General features: G+C 47.2%; 1 protein-coding gene and 1 long non-coding RNA gene across 8 annotated transcripts in view; one reads left to right on the top strand and one right to left on the bottom strand.

The window, feature by feature from the left end:
* The window catches only part of LOC119955159 (neuronal PAS domain-containing protein 3), a 1,584,282-nt gene that overhangs the window by 1,058,690 nt on the left and 502,465 nt on the right, over positions 1-23,127 (top strand). The gene's annotated exons all lie outside the window — the stretch shown is intronic.
* LOC119955179 overlaps positions 1-23,127 on the bottom strand; it is a 41,977-nt gene that overhangs the window by 2,488 nt on the left and 16,362 nt on the right. Inside the window, exon 3 of the long non-coding RNA XR_005458403.1 lies at positions 7,493-7,687. This is a non-coding gene — a long non-coding RNA (uncharacterized LOC119955179). The remainder of the gene's footprint in view (positions 1-7,492; positions 7,688-23,127) is intronic.

Raw genomic sequence — 23,127 nt, 5'->3', positions numbered from 1 at the left:
TCCCGCCGTGTGCCGAATTCCCCGACACCCGAGATTCGGCAGGGGCGGGAATCGTGTCGCGCCAGTCGGCCAGCCCCCCGCGGCAATCTCTGGCCCGCGATGGGCCGAAGTCCCGTCGCTGTCAGCCCTCTCCCGCCGGCGTGGATTAAACCACCTACCTTACCGGCGGGAGCAGGTGGTGCGGGAGGGTGCCGGGCTCCTGGGGGGGGGGGGGGGGGGGGGGGGGGCACGGGGCGATCTGACCCCGGGGGGTGCACCCACGGTGGCCTGGCCCCCGATCGGGGCCCACCGACCGGCAGGCGGGCCTGTGCCGTTGGAGCACTCTTTTTCTTCCGCCTTTGCCATGGTCTTCACCGTGGTGGAGGCGGAAGAGACCCCTCCCCTGCGCATGCGCCGGGATGATGTCAGCAGCCGCTGACGCTCCGGCGCATGCATGGACTTACGCCGGTCGGTGAAGTCCTTTCGGCCCCGGCTGGCGTGGCGCCAAAGGCCGTTCATGCCAGCCGGCGGAGCGGGAACCACTCTGGTGTGGGCCTAGCCCCTCAAAGTGAGGGCTTGGCCCCTAAAGGTGCGGAGACATCCGCACCTTTGGGGCGGCCCGACGCCGGAGTGGTTCACGCCACTCCAACATGCTGGGACCCCCCGCCCCGCCCCACTGGGTAGGGGAGAATCCCAGCCCAGGTAACAGAAGGCCTGGGTAAGTCAGGTTTTTCATCTGTGTTTGACAGCAGGGCATGGGTTTGGCGATTCTGGTTAGCAGGAAACATAGAAAATAGAAGCAGGAAGGGGCCATTCAGCCCTTCAAGCCTGCTCCGCCATTCCTTATGACCATGCCTAATCATCAAGTTCAATGCCCTGATGGCGACATCGTCCTATGTCCCTTGATCCCTTTAGCCCCAAGAGCTATATCTAATTCCTACTTGAAATTACACAACGTTTTGGCCTTAACTACTTTCTGTGCTAGTGAATTCCACAAATTCTCCACTCTCTGGGTGAAGACATTTCTTCTCACCTCAGTCCTAAAAGGTTTATCACTTATCCTCAAACTGTGACCCCCTAGTCCTGGACTCTCCCACCATCAGGAACATTATCTTTTTGCATCTACCCCATCTAATCCTGTTAGAATTTTGTAAGTTTCTTGATGAACCATCAATCGAACGCGAGACGAGTTGCTGTACAAAAGTTAGGCTTTAATAAGCTAGAAGTTAGCCCTGCGGTCGACTACAGTAAATGGACGACCGCCGGGCGTTCTGGGTATTTATACCTTGCTCTGGAGGCGGAGTTAACTCAGCCTCTCGACCAATCGGGGAGCCGTCACATGACTGCTCTCAACCAATCGGTCGAGAGGCACATGACCGACCAGGGCCAATGGTAAGCCAGTGTTCTGCACCAATGGCAGACAGTTATGCAAATCATACCACCACATTTCTATGAGACCCCCCTCTCACACTTCTAAACTCCAATGAATATAATCCTAACCGAAATAGTCTCTCTTCATATTTCAGTCCCACCATCCCAGGAATCAGCCTGATAAATGTTCGCTGCACTCCCTCCATAGCAAGAACATCGTTCCTCAGATAAGAACGCCAAAACTACGCACAGTACTCCTGGTGTGGCCTCACCAATGCCCTATACAATTGTAGTAAAACGTCTCTTTTCCTATACTCAAATCTTCTCGCTATGAAGGCCAACACACCACTTGCCTTCTTTACTGCCAGCTGTACCTGCACACTTACTTTCCGTGACTGATACATGAGGACACCAAGGTCTCGCTGAGTATTCACCTCTCAATTTACACCCGTTCAAATAATAATCTGCCTTCCTATTTTTGCTACCGAGGTGGATAACCTCACATTTATCCACATGATACTGCATCTGCCATGCATCTGCCCACTCACTCAGCCTGTCCAAATCACACTGAAGCATCTCTGCATCCTCCTCACAGCTCACCCTCCCACCCAACTTTGTATCATCTGCAAATTTGGAGATTACACATTTAGTTCTCTCGTCCAAATCATTAATATATAATGTGAACAGTTGGGGTCCCAGCACAGTTCCCTGCGCTATCCTACTAGTCACTGCCTGCCAACCAGAAAAAAACCCATTTATTTCAACATTTTGCTTCCGGTATGCTGACCACCTTTCCATCCATCTCAAGACACTACCCATAATCCCATGCGCTTTAACTTTTATATATTAATCTGCTATGTGAGACCTTGTCAGAACGCTTCTGAAAGTCTAAATTAGCCACATCCACCTGTTCTCCCTGGTCAACTCTAGGTTTGTTTCCAGGTAAAGACGGTGGAGGTTGATCTAGGGAGTCATTATATGATTGTTACAGCTACGCTGGAGGAGAGGGCCGTGGTGCTGGTGAATGTGTATGCCGCAAATTGGGACGATGTCACATTTATGAGATGATTGTTGGCTGCTATTCTGGAATTAGATACACACCTACTGATTTTAGGAGGGGATTTTCATTGTGTTTTCAATTCAAAGTTTGACCGCTCCAGGCCTAGATTGCTGTTCCCTTCGGGGTGGCGAAGGTGCTAACAGTGTTCATGGAGGAAACGGGAAGGGAGGGGGGCGGATCCATGGCAGTTTATGCATCCAGGGGGCAAGGGTTTTTTTTTTGTCAGTGCCTAAGGTGTATTCAGGGATATACTTCATTATTTTGGGTAGGACCCTGCTTCCCGGGATCATGTATACATAGATAGATAGAATTTACAGTGCAGAAGGAGGCCATTTGGCCCATCAAATCTGCACCGGCCCTTGGAGAGAGCTCCCTACTTAAACCCATGCCTCTACCCCATACCCGTAATCCAGTAACCCCATCTAATCGTTTGGACACAAGGGGCAATCCACCTAACCTTTGGACTGGGGAGAAAGTGCAAACTCCACGCAGACATTCAGCCAACGCCGGAATTGAACCCGGGACTCTGGAGCAGTGAGACAGCAGTGCTAATCACTCGGACCACGTGCCCGCATTTGTTCGACCTGACTTTGGAGGCTGGACGTGGGATCTTTAGTGGATTTTTGGTTTTGTGGGAAGATTTCCTGGGCCATAAAGGACTATGTGGAATAGAATGAGGACGGAATGGTCTCCCTGTCGACGGTGTGGGTGACGTTGAAATGGTAATACGGTGGGAGATCATCTCATACATGTCACACGTGGATAGGGAGAACAGGAGATAATGCCAGAAGATGGTGGACAAGAGTCTGCATGTAGATAGGGAGTATGCGAACGATCCAACGCCAGAGCTTTGTACATGCAGAAATAAACTATATCCACAGGTCGGGTGATACGCCAGCTGAGGCACTTAAAGGGGACAGTATATGAGTACAGGGAGAAGAGTAGCCGGCTGTTTGCTCATTAGTTAAAGTGGCAGGAGGCCGCCAGTAAGATTGCATGGGTACAGAGCCAGGGCTGGGCTGGTTTCAGCCCCGGAAAAAGTCAGCGAGGTGTTTTCGTCCTTTTATGAGGGCTCTATAGGTCAGAGCAGCAAGAGGATGGGCAGAGGATGGTGGAGTTCTTGGAGGGACTGGAGTTTTCTCAGGTGGGGGAGGGATTTGCAGAAAGAATTGGAGGCTCCGATGGCCTTAGGAAAGATGCCGACATAGAAGCCATCGGGGTGTGCGGATCGGCTGGTCCCGTTGGTGCTGGGGATGTTTAACGACTCTTTGATCCGGAGACACTGGGGCAGGCGTCCCGTTCCCTCCTTCTGAAGAAGGACAGGGACTCCGCAGAGTGTGGGTGATACCACCCAATTTCTTTACTTAACATGGACGCAAAGGTAGCATTGTGGATAGCACAATGGCTTCACAGCTCCAGGGTCCCAGGTTCGATTCTGGCTTGGGCCACTGTCTGTGCGGAGTCTGCACATCCTCCCCGTGTATGCGTGGGTTTCCTCCGGGTGCTCCGGTTTCCTTCCACAGTCCAAAGATGTGCAGGTTAGGTGGATTGGCCATGATAAATTGCCCTTAGTGTCCAAAATTGCCCTTAGTGTTGGGTGGGGTTACTGGGTTACGGGGATAAGGTGGAGGTGTTGAACTTGGGTAGGGTGCTCTTTCCAAGAGCCGGTGCAGACTCGATGGGCCGAATGGCCTCCTTCTGCACTGTAAATTCTATGAAAGCTTTTTGCCAAGGTCTTGGCGTAGAGGTTGGAATCTTGCCTCCCGGAGGTTATGGGGGAAGGCCAGATGGGATTTGTGATGGTTTTTCTGGCAAGGTTGTCTACATTCTCTGTAGATTCAGGATTAGTTTAGTTTTGCAGCAAAGATGCGCCAGCAGCTCACTCGTTTTAGAATAATAAAACAATTTGTTACTTCAGCAGCTCGAGAGAGAGAGAGAGAGAGAGACTGTTCCTTTCGCTACCAAGGCATAATCACTTCTGCCTAGTTCTCTCAAAGCATCACACAGGAACCAATCACTAATTGTTGTCAGACAGAACACTGTCCCTGACCATCCCACAGGCCAACTTCCTCCAAAGCTGGTTCGGCGCCCAGGAGCCTGTTTCTCCTCTCCAAACTACCACACCAAGGAACACAATGTCCTGACAAGCAGGCTGCTTCAGCTCGAGTCCTCTGCTTAAAGGCATATTCCGAGTATGGGTCCACGGACCAAAAATAATAAATGAAATGAAAATGAAAATCGCTTTATTGTCACGAGTAGGCTTCAAATGAAGTTACTGTGAAAAGCCCCTAGTCGCCACATTCCGGCACCTGTTTGGGGAGGCTGGTACGGGAACAAAAGAAAAAAAAGAAAGAAAATGGGAACAAAGGCAATAAATAGGAAGGACTCTTCCAGGATAAAATACGGATGAAAAGATGAGTAGCACCAAAGCTCATGAGAAACGCAATCGTTCCCCCCGCCCACATCACGTGACCCCGTAAATGAAGATTTTAAAGCATGTTTTCGGGAGCGGAGTTTGGAAACTCTCACATGACAATCATCTGGAGGGTTTATGAGGAGAAATTCACAGACATCCATGTAAGGTTCAGAGTGGAGAATGTATTTTATCACAGCTATCTCGTCTGTGTTACTGAGACCATTCGTGTCATTCATATTCATCTTAAAATCTGTGTTTACTTGTTAAGCTAAGAGGGAAATAATCCAACTTTTCATATTTAATATTTTTTTTTGCTGTTAAAACTAATTAGCGGTCCTGTGACGCTGTTCCGCCACACTTTATTTTTTAAAAAGTAAAAGTTAGTCCTTTGAGCCAGCATTCCATTCTGGGAACTTCCCGTCAAAGTATCACCTCAACTTGGATTGTAACAGAGTTAAGGAGATGCTACAAATAAGGTGGAACAAGGCCATTAGAATTAGAATTAGAATTAGAACAGTACAGCACAGAACAGGCCCTTCGGCCCTCAATGTTGTGCCGAGCAATGATCACCCTACTCAAGCCCACGAATCCACCCTATACCAGTAACCCAACAACCCCCATTGGAACCCGCCATGGAAGGGAGAACTTTAAAATCAGGACATCACTTGATAGGGAGCCACTGTAGGTCACTGAGCAATGGGGTGAAAGGAGAATGGGACTTGATAAGAGTTAAGGTATGGGCGGATGATGACTTCCATCTGTAGTTATCAATTCAATCCCTCTCCCTACCAACCATGTGAGGCTGAATCAGACTGTTCGTAAACCTGATATTGTACTTGACCCACGGATGTGCATTTGACCACGTACCATGCTATTGCTGAGACTCCTTGGGTGGGATTTTCCCCTACCCGGCAGGGCGGGCAGACCCGGTGCTGAGGAGCGGTGTGAACCACTCCAGCGTCGGGCCGCCCGGAATGTGCAGAATCCTCTGCACCTTCAGGAGCTAGGCCAGTGCCGGCGAGGATAGCACCATGCCAACCGGCGCTGAAGGACCTCTGCCGGCCGGCGCGAGTTGGCGCATGTGCGGGAGCGCCAGCGTGTGCTGGCATCATCCCAGCGGATGCGCAAGGGGGTTTGTCTCCGCACCGGCTATGGCGGAGGTCCACAGCAGCCAGTGCGAAGGGAAAGAATGCCCCCACAGCACAGGCTCGCCCACGGATCGGTAGGCCCCGATCTTGGGACAGGCCACCGTGGGGGCACCCCCCCATGGCCAGATCCCCCCCGCGCCCCCCTGAGGACCCTTGAGGCTGCCCGTCGAGCCAGGTCCCGCTGGTAAGGACCTGTTGTTATTTACGCCGGCAGGACCGGCCTAAAATGGTTGGCGATTCCCGCCCCCCCCCTGCCAAAAGCCGGGCGCCGGAGAATTCGGCATCCGGCGGGGGCGGGATTCACGCCTCCCCCCGGCGATTCTCCAGCGGTTCGGGGAATCCCGCCCCTTATTTCTACCTCTGTAACATCACCTGACTCCACTCACACTTCAGCTCATCTGCTTCTGAAACTGTCATCCTTGCATTTGTTATCTCCGATCTTCACTATTCCAATGCACTCATGCAACTAGGGATGGGCAGTAAATGCTGACCATGCTAGCATCGCCCACCTCCCATAGATGAATAAAGGACTCCAGCCTTCCACATTCTACCCTTCATAAATTTGTCTCCATCCTTTTGGATGCTAGTGACCTAACTCATACAAAGTTATGGTCACCTCTCGCACTTGTATTCACTGACCTACTTTGGCTCCCCGTTAAACAACTACTTGATTTTAAAATTTTTGTCCTGTTTTCAAATTCCTCCATAGCCTGGCTCCTCCCTATCTCTGTAATTTCCTCCTGCCACATAACACAAGATTTTTGCACTTTTTTGATTTTGGCTCCTTGAGAATCCCAAATTTTAATCACTCCACTGCCAGTGTCCATGCTTGCAATTGTGTGGGCCCTAACACTGGATTTGCATCCCCAAACCTCTTCAACTCTCTACCACCCTTTCCTTCTTTAAGAAACTCCTTAAAACTTAACTGTTTGGCCAAGCTTTTGGTCATCTGTCCCAATATTACCTCATGTGACTCACATGTCACATCCTGTTGCATAGTACCCAATGCAAGGCGACTTTGGACATTTTATTGCATTGAAGATGTGCAGCTTCAGAGCAAGGCAAGCATGGATGGCACTGCCACTACCTGCAAAGGTGTTTGCTGCCAAGAATCTCTTCAGGATTGTTGACCGGGACCCTTGCTCCAGTCAATTGATAGACTCACTCAGGGGTCGTATTTCCTCTCAGGAGCATGACACGCAAGGGTCTGTGTTCAAATTAGCTTATTGCATGATGACTGATCTCAGAGCCAGTTGTCCTTCATTATTTTAGTACCTCCTTCCCTATTCCTGTCCATTTGATCAATCAGGATTAAGATTATTATCAGGGACATATGTTGCTTTCCATCCTGCTAATTCATGATAGTCAGTCTTACCCTTGAAGACATTTATTGTCCAGTACCCTGCTGACTCTTTATGACCAGTCGTAAAATCAAAAAGATTGGTGGTAAATCACATGGGCCATTTGCAGGTTGTGTAAATCACATACTCACAGCCTAAAGTCATTCATTCTGCTCACCATATTCCTGAAGTTAAAATCTCCTAGTTAGCTACATTTCCCATCAGGCCATGGTAGTGTCCTTTCTTTGCTTCGCCATTTTGTATCGCACTGTAAATGGCCAGCTGCAGGATGTTTTCTTGATGGTACAGATGACGTCTCTAATGTTATCCAGGTGGTGGTCCTGTGCTGTATAAGGGAGATGGCTGAAACATCCTATGACAAGAAAAGCAAATATGTTGTGTTCTCTCTGACCAGAAAGAAGCAGGCAATGCGTGCCAGCACAACTTGCTTCCCCGTAGTACAGGTTGCGAATAATTGTGTTGATTTTTGGGTGCTGGATCTAAATGTAGAAATGTACCTCAACACAAATGGTTCCACTCCCTAAATGGGCAATTGGTACATGGCTATGCTGAGCACATCATGTGGGTTAATAATACCCTGTATCCTGACAGCGGTCACAATTCCTTTATTCTATTTCAGTCCACTGTTCCTTCAAAATTTGAGCACCACACCAAACGAGAGGATGATTGCTTTGTGATAAGGGCTAGCTTATGACCACTTGGCTCATAACTCTAGTGTGTAACTCAATGTGATGAATGTAGGAATTTCAGACATATTGTATGATATGTATTTGGTGCACTAAGGGTTAAAAGCCTGGCTTCGTGGGCCGAAGGGCCTGTACTGTGCTGTACTTTTCTATGACTGCTGCAGTAGTGTTTTTAAAAATGCTGGTTTAAAAGGAAACTATGTTTTGGGAGCATCGTAAAAATGTGGGTTAAAGGAATGTTGTTTGGATTAAGGTTCCATGTGGAGTAGTTAATTAGACACAATGGGCGGGATTCTCTTTTCACGGGACTAAGTCCCCATGCCGGCGGGAAAATCGGCGCAAACCATTCCGGCAGTCCCTGAAATTGCGGAATTCTCCGCACTTCCGGGGGCTAGGTGGATGCTGGAGGGATTGGCGCCGCGCCAGCTGGCGCCGAAAGGACTGTGCGAGTTCGCGCATGCGCAGACTGGCCAGCGTATTCTGGCGCATGCGACGGGGATTGTCTTCACCGCTCCAGCCATGGTGGAGCCCTACAGGGGCTGGCGCGGAAGGAAGGAGTGCCCCCATGGCACAGGCCCGCCTGCAAATCGGTGGGCACCGTGGGGGTCCCCCTCAGGGTTGGATCCCCCTGCGGGGCCCTCCCCCCTCCCCCCCCCTGAGGACCGCCCCAGCCAACTTACCTGCCAGGTCCCGCCGAGTGGGACCATGTCTAACCCACGCTGGCGGGACTGGCCAAAAACGGACGGCCACTCGGACAATCGGGTCCGGAAGATTTCCGGGGGGGCCGCTACCAACGGCCCCGACCGGCATGGCGTGAACCCCATCCCTGCCCGAAAACCGGCGCCGGAGAACAGCCGGCGGCGGGGCGGAATTCGCGCCGCCGCTCTGGGATTTTCCGATCCGGTGGCGGGGGTCGGAGAATTCCGCTGATTGTGTTTAGATGGTAAGATGATGTAACTAATGGGAGGAGCTGGAGTACCAAGCATTTTAGCAGAAATTGTTCGGTTGGTTATTGGGAGTCAAACCGGAAAGATAGTTTCTGAAGGCTTCAGTTAGAGATCCTGGATTGTTCTGACAAGATTCAGATAACATCTCAAAGAACATCTCTTAAGAAAGTATGCCTGGGTCTGCTAACTGTATTTAAAAGTGGATTGAGAGCTGAGATGATTTTGCTGTTTGAGTGGAAATAAAGATAGCAGTTAAGGGTTATTGTGTCACTGTAACGATTAGCATTGTTAAGGGATAATTGAGTGCATAATTTGGGTGCATTTGAGTGCTGTAGGAGAGTTTGGTGACTGAGGGAGTTAGGTGAGGAGGGAGTACGGTGCTCCTTTTCATTTAATTTCCGACATTTCCTCAAAGAGCGTGAAGGGAGCCGGGAGTTTACCGAGAGTACAGCTGACTGGGAGCAGAGTCGGAGGGCGGAGGTCCAGTTAGTCCATAGGGCAGCTGTATTCAGTAAGGTAAGAGGGGATGGAGGCTAGGGCAGTTGCATGCTCCTCCTGTAGGATGTGAGTGGTGAGGGATATCACCAGTGTCCCCGCTGACTGTACCTGCGGGAAGTGCACCCATCTACAGCTCCTCAGAGACCATGTTAGGGAACTGGAGCTGGAGCTGGATGAACTTCAGATCATCCGGGAGGCAGAGAGGGTAATGGAGAAGAGTTACAGGGAGGTAATCACAACTAAGGTACAGGACAAGAGCAGCTGGGTTACAGTCAGGGGAAAGAAAACAAACGGGCAGTCAGTGCAGGGATCCCTCGTATCCGTTCCCCTTTAAAACAAGTATACCGTTTTGGATACTGTTGGGGGGGATGACCTACCGGGGGAACGCCCTAGCGACCAGGTCTCTGCCACTGAGTCGGGCTCTGGGGCTCAGAATGGAAGGGGGGAGAATAGAAAAGCAATAGTAATAGGAGATTCAATGGTTAGGGGAATATTTAGGAGATTCTGTGGTTGCAAGCAAGACTCCCGGAAGGTATGTTGCCTCCCGGGTGCCAGGGCCAGGGATGTCTCGGATCATGTCTTCAGGATCCTTAAGGGGGAGGGTGAGCAGCCAGACGTCGTGGTGCACATTGGTACCAACGACGTAGGTAGGAAAATGGGTGTGGATATAATAAACGAGTTTAGGGAGTTAGGCTGGAAGTTAAAATCCAGGACAGTGAGAGTTGTCATCTCTGGTTTGTTGCTGGTGCCACGTGATAGCGAGGCTAGGAATAGGGAGAGAGTTCAGTTGAACACGTGGCTGCAGGAATGGTGTAGGAGGGAGGGCTTCAGGTACTTGGATAATTGGAGCGCATTCTGGGGAAGGTGGGACCTGTACAAGCAGGACGGGTTGCATCTGAACCTGAGGGGCACCAATATCCTGGGAGGGAGGTTTTCTAGTACTCTTTGGGAGGGTTTAAACTAATTTGGCAGGGGAATGGGAACCGGACTTGTAGTTCAGCAACTAAGGTAGCCGATGTTCAGGACGTCAAAGCATGTAGTGAGGCAGTGGGGAAGGTAACACTGACAAAGAAGAGTACTTGCAGGCAAGGAGATGGGTTGAAGTGTGAAGTGTGCATCAGGAATAAGGTGGGTGAACTTAAGGCATGGATCGGTACTTGGGACTACGATGTGGTGGCCATCACGGAAATTTGGATAGAAGAGGGGCAGAAATGGTTGTTGGAGGTTCCTGGTTATAGATGTCTCAATAAGATTAGGGAGGGTGGTAAAAGAGGTGGTGGTGGTGGTGGGGGGGGGGGGGGGGGGGGGGGGGGGGGTGGCATTGTTAATTAGAGATAGTATAACAGCTGCAGAAAGGCAGTTCGAGGAGAATTTGCCTACTAAAGTAGTATGGGTTGAAGTCAGAAATAGGAAAGGAGCAGTCACCTTGTTGGGAGTTTTCTATAGGCCCCCCAATAGCAGCAGAGATGTGGAGGAACAGATTGCGAAACAGATTTTGGAAAGGTGCAGAAGTCACAGGGTAGTAGTCATGGGTGACTTCAACTTCCCAAATATTGAGTGGAAACTCTTTAGATCAAATAGGTTGGATGGGGTGGTGTTTGTGCAGTGTGTCCAGGAAGCTTTTCTAACACAGTATGTAGATTGCCCGACCAGAGGGGAGGCCATATTGGATTTGGTACTTGGTAATGAACCAGGGCAAATGATAGATTTGTTAGTGGGGGAGCATTTTGGGGGTAGTGACCACAATTCTCTCACTTTCACTTTAGTAATGGAGAGGGATAGATGCGTGCAACAGGGCAAGGTTTACAATTGGGGGAAGGGTAAATACGATGCTGTCAGAGAAGAACTGAAGTGCATAAGTTGGGAATAGGCTGTCAGGGAAGGACATAATTGAAATGTGGAACTTGTTCAAGGAACAGATACTACGTTTCCTTGATATGTATGTCCCTATAAGGCAGGGAAGAGATGGTCGAGTGAGGGAACCATGGTTGACAAGAGAGGTTGAATGTCTTGTTAAGAGGAAGAAGGATACTTATGTAAGGCTGAGGAAACAAGGTTCAGGCAGGGCGCTTGAGGGATACAAGATAGCCAGGAGGGAACTGAAGAAAGGGATTAGGAGAGCTAAGAGAGGGCATTAAAAATCTTTGGCGGGTAGAATCAAGGAAAACCCCAAGGCTTTTTACACATATGTGAGAAATACGAGAATGACTTGAGCGAGGGTGGGTCTGATCATGGACAGCAGCGGGAGATTGTGTATTGAGTCAGAAGAGATAGGAGAGGTGTTGAGCGAGTACTTTTCTTCAGTATTTACCAATGACAGTGGCCATTTTGTTGGAGAGGACAGTGTGAAACAGACTGGTAAGCTCGAGGAGATACTTGTTAGGAAGGAAGATGTGTTGGGCATTTTGAAAAACTTGAGGATAGACAAGTCCCCCGGGCCTGAGGGGATATATCCAAGGATTCTATGGGAAGCAAGAAATGAAATTGCAGAGCCGTTGGCAATGATCTTTTCGTCCTCACTGTCAACAGGGGTGGTACCAGGGAATTGGAGAGTGGCGAATGTCGTGCCCCTGTTCAAAAAAGGGAATAGGGATAACCCTGGGAATTACAGGCCAGTTAGTCTTACTTCGGTGGTAGGCAAAGTAATGGAAAGGGTACTGAGGGATAGGATTTCTGAGCATCTGGAAAGACACTGCTTGATTAGGGATAGTCAGCACGGATTTGTGAGGGGTAGCTCTTGCCTTACAAGTCTGATTGAATTCTTTGAGGAGGTGACCAAGCAAATGGATGAAGGTAAATCAGTGAAGGGGTGTACATGGATTTTAGTAAAGCATTTGATAAGGTTCCCCATGGTAGGCTTATGCAGAAAGTAGCGAGGCATGGGATAGTGGGAAATTTGGCCAGTTGGATAACGAACTGGCTAACCGATAGATGTCAGAGAGTGGTGGTGGATGGCAAATATTCAGCCTGGAGCCCAGTTACCAGTGGCGTACTGCAGGAATCAATTCTGATTTTCATTAATGACTTGGATGAGGGAATTGAAGGGCGGGTCAGTAAATTTGCCGACGATACGAAGATTGGTGGAGTTGTGGATAGTGAGGAGGGCTGTTGTCAGCTGCAAAGAGACATAGATAGGATGCAGAGCTGGGCTGAGAAATGGCAGATGGAGTTTAACCCTGAAAAGTGTGAGGTTGTCCATTTTGGAAGGACATATATGAGTGCGGAATACAGGGTTAACGGTAGGGTTCTTGGCAATGTGGAGGAGCAGAGAGATGTTAGGGTCTATGTTCATAGATCTTTGAAAGTTGCCACTCAAGTGGATAGAGCTGTGAAGAAGGCCTATGGTGTGCTAGCGTTCATTAGCAGAGGGATTGAATTTAAGAGCCGTGAGGTGATGATGCAGCTGTACAAAACCTTGGTAAGGTCACATTTGGAGTACTGTGTGTAGTTCTGGTTGCCTCATTTTAGGAAGGATGTGGAAGCTTTGGAAAAGGTGCAAAGGAGATTTGCCAGGATGTTGCCTGGAATGGAGAGTAGGTCTTATGAGGAAAGGCTGAGGGTGCTTGGCCTTCTCTCATTAGAACGGAGAAGGATGAGGGGCGACTTGATGGAGGTTTATAAGATGATCAGGGGAATAGATAGAGTAGACAGTCAGAGACTTTTTCCCCAGGTGGAACAAACCATTACAAGGGGAGATAAATTTAAGGTGAATGGTGGAAGATATAGGGGGGCTGTCAGAGGTAGGTTCTTTACCCAGAGTAGTGGGGGCATGGAATGCACTGCCTGTGGAAGTAGTTGAGTCAGAAACATTAGGGACCTTCAAGCGGCTATTGGATATGTACATGGATTACGGTAGAATGATGAGGCGTAGATTAATTTGTTCTTAATCTCAGACAAAAGTTCGGCACAACATCTGGGCCGAAGGGCCTGTTCTGTGCTGTATTTTTCTATGTTCTAATTGTAAGTTATTTTCTTGTGCGATGTTGAAAACGTTTTCATACTGTGTTAATAACAACGTTTATTTTTAATAAACCATCCCTATTTTGCGTGAAAATGCTCCTGGAGTGAGGTTTCCTCACAGCCTTACAAAATTAAAATAAAATATTGGGGTTTCTTTCCAGTATCCCAACCGCTATTGGTGTTTGATCTGGGATCGTTATACCCAAGTAGATGTAGCCATGCTACACCAGACATCATCAAGAAACAGGCTGTGAAGCACTCATCAGTGTGTGTCAGAATTAGTTGCAGACTGCATCCAACACAACACAACTTCACTATCATGAGGTCCTAGCTCCTGAATATGGCAAGCATCTGAGGAGGTTGAAGAGGAGGAGCAGAAGAAATGGAGGAGGCAATTAACTATTTATTTTGATTTCAATTGCAGTGAATGTGCCCCAATTCCCCACTCACCTTACCATCACTCTGTTACTGATTATCAGAGTCTTTGCCACACATGCTGAAAATCAAAGTCACCACAAAACAACCATTTTGAATCAACTTCGTCAAGCAATCTTTTTCCTGCCAAAGGCTTTTTTCAGGGAGATTGAGGGAAGGGTTACCTCGTTCATATGGGGAGGGAAGGTGGCCAGAGTGAGAAAGGTGCTGCTACAGAGGGGAAGGCAGGCAGGGGGTTTGGGTCTCCCGAACCTGATGTACTACTACTGGGCGGCGAATGTGGAGAAGGTGCAGAGCTGGGTCCGAGGGGTTGATTCCCAGTGGGTCAGAATGGAGGTGAGTTTGTGCAGGGGATCGGGACTGAAAGCACTAGCAACAGCGCTGCTCCCGATAGCTCCAGGGAAATACTCAGGGAGTCCGGTAATAATAGCTTCATTGAAAATCTGGAGGCAGTTTCGCCAACACTTCGGGTTGGGGGCAGGGGCAAGGGAAATGCCGATTCGGGGAAACCACAGATTTGAGCCAGGGAGGCAGGATGGAAGTTTTCGGAAATGGGAAGAGAAGGGGATTAAGACGCTATAAGATTTGTTTCTTGGGGGTCGGTTTGCAGGATTGAGGGGGCTGGAAGCGAAGTATGAGCTGGAGCAGGGAGAAATGTTTAGATACATGCAGGTTCGAGATTTTGCCAGGAAGGAGATGCAGAGCTTCCCGGAGGAGCCGGCCTCCACATTGCTGGAGGAGGTGCTGACGACAAGGGGGCTGGAGAAGGGGGTAGTGTCAGCGGTTTACGGTGTTATTTTGGAAGAGGACAAGGCACCACTGGAAGGGATCAAAGCAAAGTGGGAGGAAGAGTTGGGAGAGGTTATAGAGGAGGGGGTCTGGTGTGAGGTGCTTCGGAGAGTAAATGCCACCTCATGTGCGAGGTTGGGGCTAATACAGCTGAAGGTAGTATACAGAGCACACCTCACGTGGGCGAAGATGAGCCGATTCTTTGAAGGAGTAGAAGATGTGTGTGAGCGTTGCATGGGGGGGAGGGGTGCGAATCACGTTCATATGTTTTGGTCCTGTCCAAAGCTAGAAGAGTACTGGAAGGGGGTTTTATGGGTAATTTCCAAGGTGGTGGACGTGAAACTGGACCTGGGTCCCCGGGAGGCCATATTCGGGGTGTCGGACCAGCCAGGGTTGGAAACGGGTGCAGAGGCAGATATCATAGCCTTCGCCTCATTGATAGCCCGAAGGCGGATCCTGTTGGGATGGAGAGCAGCCTCTCCACCTTCTGCCCTGTCGGGCGGGGGGACCTGTTGGAATACTTGACCCTTGAAAAGGTTAAGTTTGAACTGAGGGGAAGGACGGATGGATTCTACAAGTCATGGGCATTATTCATTACGCACTTTCAAGAACTGGATAACATCGAACATTAGTTGGGGGGGATGGAGGGGGGGAGGGGGGCTGTGTGTATTAAGGGTGACTATGGGTAATCCCTGATTCCTTTTTATCATTTGTTTATGTAAACATGCGGGCTGATGTTTGGGGGTTGGTGGGAAGATGGGATCGTTGTTATTGTTATGGGGATTGACATATTTGTTGCTGATTATTGTTTATGGGTGTGTATTCGGGAGAAGATGTGAAAAAGGAGAATAAAATATTTTATAAAAAAAACTCTGTCAAACAATCCATCCAACATTCCAGTCAAAAGCCATTTGACTGGAATATTAGATTGTTTGCTTGTCACATTATTCTTGTGCCTTCCCTTAGTGCCTGACTAGCCTTTGCCTGTCTTGGTGCCCCTGAACAGAGCTACACAAGTGGCTGCAGCATCGCTGGTGGAAGGCTGATGACTTTCAGTGATGGTTTTGCAGGACACCCGTGGGCAGATCTGGGTTTAGGAGCCTGATGTCAGACTGCACCACCTTGGCATGGATGGCAGCAGTTTGTGCTGGTTAGCTGAGAGGCAACTGCAGGCACTAGCAGAGTGGCAGTGGTAGGAGGGCAAATGCTGTCACCTTGAGAGGACAACGGGTTTGCGCTCCAAGGGGAGGCAGCACCTCAACAAGGCTAGTGAGACAGACGGTTGATGAACTACTGTTTGCGCCTGAAAGACCCAATGAGCACTGGTATCTGTGGTGATCTTTGTGAGGGGTTTCCAGGATGGAAGGTGTAATGATCACAAACACACACAAAGCACTTTTGAAGAACTAAACTAATTTCATTAACACTACTAAATTTGAGTTCAACACTTATTCTAAATAGCAAACATACGTGTAAGAATTAAACTACACTCACTAACACTATCTCTACTAACTAGAACTATTATATCTCAACTAGCTCTGCAGTACACTATGAATCTTGTCTTCTTCAGCTCCAATCTAATCTCCCCCCCCCCCCAAGTCCAAGAGCCAGCGCAATTTATAGTACTGTCCCTTAACCCCCTCTAGTGGCTCGGCTTAACATAACATTAACTCTTCACATGCTGTACATTTGTATAATGTCATGGTATCTTTTGGCAGCAAGCTGTGTTTGCAAGGCAACAAGCTGAACTTGGATGATGACATCTGAGTTTCCATGCAGCATCTAGATGTTTAATACTTTCTGCTTTTCTGCAATGGAAGCTGAGGTACGTATCAATGGTTGGATCCTCCAGGGTTCTCATAAAGTTCAGTAGAACAGTAGTCAGCACTGTTGCTTCACAGTGCCAGGGTCCCAGGTTCGATTCCCGGCTTGAGCCACTGTCTGGGCGGAGTCTGCACATTCTCCCCGTGTCTGCATGGCTTTCCTCCGGGAGCTCAGGTTTCCTCCCACAAAGTCCCGAAAGACGTGCTGTTAGGTGAATTGGACATTCTGAATTCTCGTTCAATGTACCCGGTCAGGCGCTGGAATGTGGCAACTAGGGGATTTTCACAGTAACTTCATTGCAGTGTTAATATAAGACTACTTGTGACAATAATAAAGATTATTATAAAAAAAAGTTGACCACTATTTACATGTTGAAAAGGATGGGTTTCAAGCTCTGCCCAAAGCCCTGTGCCAACTTGGTGCCAGATGCCCTGTGCTTCTTGACTGTAACAAGCTTTATGGCAGGCCTGTGTATGTACCAAGCATTAAATTGTGCATACCTATCAGCCTATCTCTGGAGGCTGCCACATCAAAGTCTACATCTTTGGGGGCAGCACGGTAGCATGGTGGTTAGCATAAATGCTTCACAGCTCCAGGGTCCCAGGTTCGATTCCCGGCTGGGTCGCTGTCTGTGTGGAGTCTGCATGTCCCCGTGTGTGCGTGGGTTTCCTCCGGATGCTCCGGTTTCCTCCCACAGTCCAAAGATGTGCGGGTTAGGTGGATTGGCCATGCTAAATTGCCCGTAGTGTCGTAAAAAGTAAGGTTAAGGGGGGGGGGGGGGTTGTTGGGTTACGGGTATAGGGTGGATACGTGGGTTTGAGTAGGGTGATCATTGCTCGGCACAACATCGAGGGCCGAAGGGCCTGTTCTGTGCTATACTGTTTCTATGTTCTATGTTCTATCTGAGACTCCTTGGCCAGAACCTATGTGTGGCCTCACCCTTCAAGAGGCTTGTTCCTGTGAGTTTTTTCCGCTGCCCTGGCTGCAGGCCACATTACAAGAGACTCACCATTCATAGATCCTGGGTTTACATTACCCTCTAAATTACAGGCATTACCAATATTTGAGTGGGTGTCTGGATGTGAGAGATCGAATTACAGGTTTTCATCATCAAAACTTTATTTCTGCTTCGACTTCATTTTCCCACATAAATGCCAGGCAAGATGGCAGCTCTTAGGTATCTGAAGGGAGAAAGGCACAAGAGTAGGTTTCGGATACAGAAAATGGGGGAAAGCAATACACAATTACTCAGTACCATGTTTAGTACTGGCTGTATACCACTCATATTTAAATTAGCAGGCAGCAGGATGTTTGCAAGCCACCTGCATTGCACATACAGGCACAGATTTGTCATACATCGAGATCCATGTGGCAATTTTCAACTTATATCCAATTTTTGTGTATTGTGCCGTGAGGGGGTTAAATAATAACCTTGTAATAAAGAAGCCTCTTGTGAAAAGTGATCATTATACAATAGAATTTTATATTGCGTTTGGAAATGATTTAGTTAAGTTTGAAACTAGCATGTTATCGAGGTATGAGGGAACAGTGGCTAATGTGAACTGGGGAACTAGATTGACAAAAGAAATGGTAGATCAGCAATGATAAACATTTAAAGAGTTCATTAATAATTTGCATTAGTTCGAGGAATAAAAAGCCCATGTGAAAAGTGGTCGAAATTAAGAGAAATTAAGATACTATTAGTTGAAAAGAAAAACCCTACAAAGCTGCCAGAAAGATTAATGAGCCTGAAACTTGGAAGAATTTTAAAATTCAGCTAAGAATGACCAAGAAATTTGTAAAGAAAACGGAATATGTGAGCAATCAAGCTGGAGATATAATCACGGATTGTAAAAGCTTCTATAAATATGTAAAAAGGATCATATTATTGAGAGTAAACAATGGGGCCTTCGAGGCAAAGATTGGAAAAATTAAAATGGCGAATATGAAATGGTGGACGCAATCGATTCATTAAATAGGGGTCCCGAGTCTACTCTTGGTCAGTGGGTCAGCTGAGCAGTGAGCCAGAGATGGTTTCCTGATTGGCTGCCTTCACACTCACCCTATTATTCAGGACAGCTGGAGGGTTCCCAGTGCTGCCAACCAGTCAGGACTGGCAGCTTTTGAGCCTCGGCAATCCCATCAGGAGAAGTGTGCATTGCTGAGACAAACTGGAGAACTTGAGGCTGCCTCAATGTGGAGGTCCCTCGGAGGTTTAAAACTCAATGAAACCTTGAGAGGCCATGCAGATGAGCCCCTCAAACCAGACTGGACTCTAGTGGAAGCGTTTGGGCCACAGATGCAGCCTTTCAAGAAGACGACCTCCTCTTTGGGGCATGAACCCTTTGGCTCACCTCTTTTTCAGCAGTGTTGCACTTATTACATAAAATAGGGGCTATGTGATTAGAATAATTTGATGATTGGTCGACAGACTGAAAACAGACAGGAGGAATAAATGGGTCATTTTTAAGTTGTCGATTGTAATTAGTGAGGTACCGCATGGATCAATTATTTACAGTTTATATTAATGGCTTCGATGAGGGAAATGAGTATAATGAGACAATGTTACATTGGAAAGTGAACTGTGACAAAGACACAGGAGTTGCAAAGATATTTATACAGATCAAATGACTGAGAAAGAACATGGTAGATAGAATATAATATGAAGAAATGTAAGTTATCCACTTTTGCAGGATAAATAGAAAAGCAGGATGTTTTTTACATAGTGAACTATTAGGAAAATGATGATATTCAGAGGGATTTAGGTTCTCTTGTGCAGGAATCACAAAAAGTTAACAAGCAGGAGCAGCAACAAGAGAAAGTGTTTGCTACAAAAGCTTGAGTATAAGAGAAGTCTTACTGCAGTTTTATAAGCCCTTGATGTGACAGTATCTGGAATACAATTTTGGTCTCTGTAGGGGTATAATTTCTTTAGAGTGACTGCAACAAATGTTCACCATGACAATTATACAAATCTTGATTGAGAATGTTAACTGTGAAAATTGGAGCTAATAAAAAGTAAATGTTTATTAGGAATTATTATTGTGCTTTGACTGACATCATTGTAACTATTATCTATTCAGGTGACATAATAGACCGAGGGACAGATTTTCCCATTCCAATGGGCAGGTGAAAGAGGCGAAGGGGATCAGTAATCTAAAATTGTGATGGTGGTGGATTCAAGATTGATTCTGCAGACCTTGGAGGTTCAAGCACAATATAGAGCTTTATTTAGAAGATGTTAACATTACAAGCTGCGATGTTAGACTGCCCGTTTTCCCACACAAACAGCCGATGCCGATGACGTCATGTAATCGTCCTCTTAAAGGGCCCCTGTTCAGCAGCAAGCCTGCTTGTGAGGACATTAACATGCACTATGAAAAGATAACATTTCCTCTCCCTTTAACCCAAAGGTCCCTGACACAATAAACAGTGTAATATTAACCATCAATTAGCAACGTGAACGATCAATCAACAACGACGGACAATATATCAAACATTTCAGAGGTTGTCGTTCTCTGTGTGGTTGTTGGTGCATCTGCATTTTGGAACTTGCTGCAACCTCTACTGTCTTTGGCTTGGTGTGAGCGTTGTCAATGGTTATCTTAACTGGAATCGAAATCGTGATCTGAGGTTGATTCGGTGTTTGATTCGCAATTGAAGTGCTGACTTCCCCAGTTGGTTTGGTTATTGTCAGGGTCTCAGAAAGGTCCAAGTCATCTCTTGGCAAAGCTGAACCTGGACTCTTGTCAGTTATACCCCTGGCAGATTTGTTCTTGTTGCCAAAAGTTGATCTGTAGGCCTACGCTGTATTACATGGTCTCGGGTTTGTATGGTGTAGGAGACTGGTCTTGCCTGTGCTAAGATGGTGGCAGGTATCCAGTTTTCACTTGTGATATAATTTCTTGCCAGAAACTTTTGACCCTGGCAAAATACACAACTTTTAGTCTTGTTCTCCTGCGTAGGACCTGATCCTGCTGCTTTTTCTTGACAATTTATTTTCTCTTGGGTGGTTTTAGAAAATCAAATGCTGTGTGTAGCTGATGTTTAACCATTAGCAATGCCAGAGAAACATGGCTTGCTGAATGCTCAGTATTCGTGTTCGTGAGCAGGAATTGACTCAATAAATTTCGACAATGAAACTTGTCCTCTGGTTACTGTTAACCAATATTTAATCGTCTGTACAAAATGTTCCCCCAGCTCATTTCTGAATGGGTGATAAGGAGTGGACCGAGTGTGCTGAATTCTGTTTTCCAAGTAGTTTATGAAGTCTTGAGATATGAACTGCAGTCCATTATTGCTCACTAGTGGGCGGCACACTGGTTAGCATTGTTGCTTCACGGCACCAGGGACCTGGGTTCAATTCCCGGCTTAAGTCACTGTGCGGAGTCTGCACATTCTCCCCATGTCTGCGCAGGTTTCCTCCAGGCACTCCGGTTTCCTCCCATAGTCCAAAGATGTGCAGGTTAGGTGGTCATGCTAAATTGCCCTCAGTGACCACAAAGGTTGGGTGGGGTTACTGTATTACGGGGATAGGGTGGAGGTGTGGGCTTAGGTAGGGTGCTCTTTCCAAGGGCCGATGCAGATGCGATGGGCCGAATGGCGTCCTTCTGCACTGTAAATTCTATGATACCAGTTGTTCAGCGGAACCAAATCTGTTGAAGATTTACCTAATCTCTCAATTGTTTTCTCCAATGAAATGTACTTCATAATGGCAACTTCAGGCCATTTCGAATGAACATCAACTAGAATGAGAAATACGTGACCTTCAAACTGTCTGGTGTAATCAACATGTATCATTCTGGCTATTCCCACGGGTGCAACGGGACTAATAGTGGTAGGTTCCGCACTTTTACACAGGAAAAACGTATACTGCTTTCTCCTCGATTTCGGCATCTAGCCCGGCCACAAAAAATAGCTCCTGGCTATCTCCTTAATTTTTACAATGCCACAGTATCCTTCATGTAATTGGTTACTACACATTTTCTTAATAATGGTGCAATGATGACTCTCATTCCCCAGAGGAGACAACTTGCCATGCGGATAACTCAAGTCTTCGGGTGAAATATGGCTTTGGCTCAGGGTTTGGCCCTTTCTGCCATACTTTCTGCACATGTTGTCTTTGCACCAACAATCTGCTGCTAAGTGCTCAGTTTTTGGACACTGAAAACCCCAGCCATTTTTCTATATGGAAGGACCTGCATGTGCAAAATGTGTAAAGGGTTTTTAGTGATTTTTCTGGTGGCTGCAACTGTTATTTGGCTCCCCTGTTGGCAGCTTTCATGCAGGGTTGACTTCAATTCTTTATTATTTTTCTGGGTGCCTACTAATGCCTACCTCGTCGCCAGTTTTTATGTGATAGATTGAAGATCGAGACTGCAGGTCTTGGAGTTTCAACCAAAACGTAGAGCTTTATCATGAAAGGGGCTAACACTATAGGATGCAATGTTAGACGTCACGCAATCGTTCTCTTAAAGTGGCCTTATTCAGCTACGTGGCTGCTTGTGAGAAACACTGAAAACACTATGAATAAACAACAATGATGTGATTTCTGCCTAGTGCCATTTTGACCAATGTGGGAAAAGGGGCAGGTGATGATCAGAGCAAACAAATGGGATGTCAGGACTGCTAAGTTGCTGCCTTCCTCATTTTTGTATTTGAAGCAGTTTGAAATTTTCAGAACGATATGTGGATTTCTGAAGCTTGTATGAATCATATCAGGTCAGCAGGGGCATGAACCATGGGAGCAGCCTATTATGGAGTCAGGAACCTTTTGACAGATACATTTAAACATTTTCCCAACTTCACTCATCATTGACTAGTGTATGAAAATTTATTTTTTAATGCTCTAATTGCTATTAGGGCAGTGTTCTTAAAAAGATAAATGACCACTAAATTGACCAGTATTGTGAAAGTATTTGTATCAATTTGAATGTATTTTCGTCTGCATTCTGAGATTCAGTTTTAGATTATTTGTGTTTTTACATTATTTCGGAACCTAGCCATTTGTGGAGCCTTTGAAGCAGTGGAACAGATTGCTGATTTTTGAAATTTACAGCCCAGCCATGTGTTAAGCCTTTGAAATAGTCCATCTGTCCTACTGCTTCGAAGTCTTTAATGTACTCAGCTCATGAGACTTTGTTGATACAGTTGTTTAATCGAATCTCATTATGAATGTCTGGCTGAGCTTCAGACCCCACTAATTGATTCAGCTCGGGGGTGGGGAGTTGTTGTTGACAAGAAAACCATGGTCTTCTTTGGAAATGGCGGCTCTGACTGCATCCTGTCCTCACCATCCCACTATGAAAATAGCATGGATTGACACTGCTGGGCAGGAGGTGGGATAATGATGTTGCAAAATGGCCCGACTTGTGAATCGCACCTTGAAGGGGAATATCTGTTCCCTCATCTTTAACATGTGTGCAATAGTTCATGAGAATCACAAATTGAAAAGTGTGCTCAGTCTTCTACATTGTCGTAGTGACAGTGTAGCATTGTCAGTAGGAGACCATTTGGGCCATTGAGTCCACGGCAGCTCTCTGTTGAGCAATCGGGTCAGTGCCATTCCCTCGCTTACATTCCTTGTCGTCCTGAAATCTATTTCCCTTTACTGCCCATCCAATTTGCTTTTGAAATCATTAGTCTGAAGTCTG

The sequence above is a fragment of the Scyliorhinus canicula genome, chromosome 2, assembly GCF_902713615.1.
Source record: "Scyliorhinus canicula chromosome 2, sScyCan1.1, whole genome shotgun sequence".
In the NCBI taxonomy this organism is placed as follows: domain Eukaryota; kingdom Metazoa; phylum Chordata; class Chondrichthyes; order Carcharhiniformes; family Scyliorhinidae; genus Scyliorhinus; species Scyliorhinus canicula.
The sequence above is the reverse complement of the archived record's forward strand: the minus strand, read 5'-3'. Positions and strand labels throughout refer to the sequence as shown.